Source organism: Oryzias latipes, chromosome 14 (assembly GCF_053564925.1).
Source record: "Oryzias latipes strain Hd-rR chromosome 14, Olatipes_Hd-rR_3.1".
Classification (NCBI taxonomy): domain Eukaryota; kingdom Metazoa; phylum Chordata; class Actinopteri; order Beloniformes; family Adrianichthyidae; genus Oryzias; species Oryzias latipes.
Window position 1 is genome coordinate 19,778,254 of NC_136250.1, and position 4,622 is coordinate 19,782,875.

A 4,622-nucleotide genomic window follows, 5' to 3' on the forward strand; every position below is an offset into this window, starting at 1 on the left:
GTCCTCACATGGCCTTGAACAAGTGCACAGACTGTTCATGCATGCACAGAAGGAAGACCCAAAAACCATCACCCTCTTTGCTGTGGTACAACAGAAATTAGTACATGATAAAATGTGGTTATGGTGGGATCCAGTAATCCCTTTATGGATATTATCTTCGTCCAGAACTGCATGACTTTCAGATCTTTGAGATTCATCATGAATTATTACACAGTCTGTCCTCCTCAAAGTGAAATATGGTCTGATGCTTGAAGAAAGAAATAGCTGTGAAGCAGATTGCAACATTACAAATGTTTTTACTGCTGAATGTGCTTTTTCTGAGACTCAGTGCTTAAATGAAATTTAAAAACATTTGAACATTTTTACTATAACTATAGAGATGCATGTTTGCATTTAAAGACCCACTCCAATGAAGATTGTGTATTTGGTGTTTATTAACTTGCTGTTGTGGCATTATTCACATGTTTGAGGACATGTTTAAAGAAAATTAAGCTTAAAATGCATTTCTGAGTATTTCTTTATTATAATCCTTGCAAATCTGCAGCAGACAAAATAATGCCATTTGAAACAGATTGTAGTAGTGATGTAGAAGCCACAGTCAGCAGGCCACAAGCTTCCTCCTCTGCTCCATTCTGATGCATCCACCTGTAGACATATAGATCAATGTACATCTTTGTTTTCCTCTTCCGAGCTGACATCTGGCTGGATAGCTCAATAATTGCTCGCCATTTTTTTACACGGATAATGTTGTACGGTAAGGTTTGGGATCTGAACAGGTGTAAACTAGCAGTAGAGCATGTAAAGAGAGAGCTCTCAGCAACTCAAAAGCAAATTTTTAATGAACTATTGCTGTTCTGCAGAAACTATGTCCTAGAAAATGAAACGGGTTTTTATTTGGGCTAAAAACTTAATAATCATAATTAAAAGACCACTTTTAGATCAAAAGACGATTGGAATGGAAATTTTAAAACTGTTGTCTGTAACACACTTTTCCAGAATTCACTTGAAGCTATTTTTGTAGATGTTTTGTCACCAGTTGTAATCTTTCACATTTAGATCTAATTCGATTTTTAGGAACCAACAGATTTGTCTTATTGAGTAATAAATTCAGATCAGTTTTTTTGCTATAGGCGAGTGATGCTTTCAGAACTGCAACATCATCAGTCAAAGTGTCAGAGCCACTGTCAGAGCTTGACCCACTTGTGCAATGCTCTGGCTGGAGCTCATTCACAATGGGGTCATGAGTCTCATCACCTAGAGCTTTGGTTTGCACAACAGCTGAAAGGATAATCTTGGGGAGTCTACAGCAATTGTGGAGGGATGTGTGGCTCCAGCAGCAGTCGGAGGGAAGAAAACTGATGCATCATTTGTTTGATTCGGCAATGGGGCTGTGTGAAAAGACAAAACAGTTACTGCAGTTCTGCAGAAATTGATATGAGCAGGTTGTCACTCTGCATTAGAGATGGACAGGGGATCAGACAAGGAGACAAATGCATTTCTGTCATTGTGATAAGTCTCATGAAAAGGTTCAGACTTTTCCCACAAACATCTGCCTTGTTGTATTTAGATCAATCAAGTAGATTTGATCAGGCAAATAGAAAGAAATGCTGCGTCAATTATTGATTTTAGAAAGAAAAACATTCATCGACTGGGGGAATTGAGTGGAAAAAAAAAACAGTGGATGAGTATTGAAATGCCGTTCTGATGGATAAAAAAATGAAGCGCGCGGAGATTTAAGCAACCGGCCTCTGGCAGGTTACTTACGTGCATGGCTGCCCTCGCTGCAGGGTCACTGCTGTACTAGTTTGTGTCAGCTTTACTGAAGTCATCACTGCCGATGGATAACCCATCTATCTCTGTCTGGTTAAAATGCTCATATATATGTGATATGATATATGATATGCTCATATATATATATATATATATATATATATATATATATATCAGTTATTTTGAACTTAAGACAAGAAACTCACTCAGTGTCGCAGTTTCCTGATGCTTAATCATTTCAGACTGTCTAAATAAATTTGAGCTGCAGAGGTTTACCTCTGTGCTTCCCAGTGTGGATCACACAGACCTTTCATTACGTCAGCACAGAAATAGAATGGTTTTGTGTGGGACACAGCATCCGATTTAGAAGGTGGATCACAGCCCACACAGTCAAGGAGTTGCAGTTTCTATGGAAACACGTCTTACTGGGACAAATGTGAAAATGGTTTGTTCAACTGTGGAAGTGAACAATCAACTCTTTGCTGTTATAGAATGCATGTTCAGTATGCACTCGTGGGCAAAGGATTTATCCAAAAATCTCTGTAATGTTTTGAGGTTTACACCAATCCATCATAAAGATAACAAAATCAAAAGTACACTTTTTTACAGAAAAACATTTAAAATCCCTGTCTTTATTGAGCTTGGTTTCTGATTTGGAGAATGTGAGGTCTGTCAGATTCCATAGTGCTTAAAGTCCGGCAAATTCCTCTATTTATTTACCTTTAATATTGTCATGTATGGTATCTCCCTCAGTTTTATGATTTTTTTTCTCTCAAATTCCTTTTGTTATTGTGCTTTTCTGAGAAAAGGGCTCTCTCATAGGGGTAATTACAGCTTTGCCCCATTAGATCACTCACTGCAGTGCCTGTTCTAATGATCTGACCGATTTTTCTGGTCCTCTTTGATCAAATTTCTTGGACCCATAAATGGCAGTTAAAAAAACAAAGAAAAAGATTTTGTAACACGCAGAAAATAAATAAATTGGGGTTAGGTGACACCACTATTAGTAACTCTTGAGAACGAATAACAACAACAATAACAATACTACTACTACTACTACTACTACTACTACTACTACTACTACTACTACTAATAATAATAATAATAATAATAATAATAATAATAATAATTATTATTATTATTTATTATTAATGTTATTATTATTATTATCATTATTATTATTAGTAGTAGTAGTAGTAGTAGTAGTATCACATCGATTCAAGGACAAGAACAGCTGCTCGCCTTCTTGCTTTGACATCAATAGCCTGACTGGCACATTCATGATCGCGCATCAACTCCATGATGTTTCTATCCGGGAGACATGGAATTAGGTTTCCTGTGTGTCTTTGTGGGGGTCCACCATGGAGAATCTCCAAAACGGATATGTGACCTGACAGTCAGAGGTCCACCACTGACAGTCGTCCTATGTGGAGAGAAGGTTGAGATTGTCAGGGGCGATGCTGTCCGTGCGCTGCCCCCCTGCCCTGGAACGCGCATGGGCTACGCCGCAGAATAGCTACCGGCAAATGAAGCATCCGTGCGTCTGGAGAGCAGACAAAGGACGACAGACACAATCCAGTCCGCAACCATGTGTCTGACTGCAGACACGCTTTCATCCTTTGATTCAGTAGAGAGGATCGCGTTTTTATAAGCACTGTATTTTTGGGGGAGACAAAATATCATGTGAAATGTGCAGTTATGTTTATTTCATTTATTACTGTATTTATTTCTTTTCAGTCAGAGGCAGCAGGTTATTCTGTTCGAGGAATGAGCTTTCTAACACTGAGCACACGTGTGTGGGTTATATGAGGAGCTTCATGCTGTTTGCGTTTATTTTTCTTTTCTTCCTCTTTTTTTCTTTTTTTCTTTATTGTGTTAATATTCTGTGAGCGTCCAAACCCGTCACCAACATCGAAATGAAGGGATGAAAGAAGGGTGTGGAGGGAGGAGGTAGTTGCACCACCGCGGGATGCTGCTCATTCCTGTCACTGCTGTGTTCAGTAGACCAACTTCCGGATTTCTTTTCAGAATAAGTCTCCGAAAAAAAGCCTGTGACTTCTTTATTTTTGTCTTTTAAAAATTAAATCACATTTTTCGGAAATCCAGGTACTTTTTCATTGTTTTTCTGTCAAATATTATCAATATTGGTGTTGTTTGTATTGCTTAAATCTGATCATCATACCTCAAATAACCACCAGAATCTCTGCATTTTCAGTTATCACTAAAAAAATACAGAATATAATGAAACATTTTTCAAGTAGTGTTGATTTTAATCATGCCCTGTGGTTAGAAGGGGACTAAGTTTTGCAGGGTCAGTTTAACCCTTGTGCTATCCTAGGCACTTTACCATTGGGAGTTGGGTCATCTAGACCCACTAGACAGTGCGCTGAACCTTTTTTCGTCAATGATTTGTGATCTTCACTGGTGTCCATGGATTACATGAAATCTTTCCACCTTTATCCACCTTTGTCATGGTAGGGAGAACAAGTCAATGTAAGGGTGGAGTCATCTAAGATAGCACAGTGGTTAACTCGGGGGAAAAACAATCCCAATAAAATAAGATAAAATAAAATAAAAAGGTAGACAATCATAAATTGGGCTAAAACGAAACCACTATAACCTAAAAATTGTGACCTACTACCCCATAAAGTAACCCAGAAATATATTCCAACATGAATAACACAACAATTTCATTGAAGAAATAACTCAAGTGTTTTAAGAGCGTGATTAGAAATCAGAGAATACTTTTCTTAATCAAAACCTCATTTGATCCCAACATAAAACAGGTAATGAAAATGTCATCCATTTTATTTTGAAAGAAGCCGCCATACTTCGGTTTTGTTCAGGCTCAT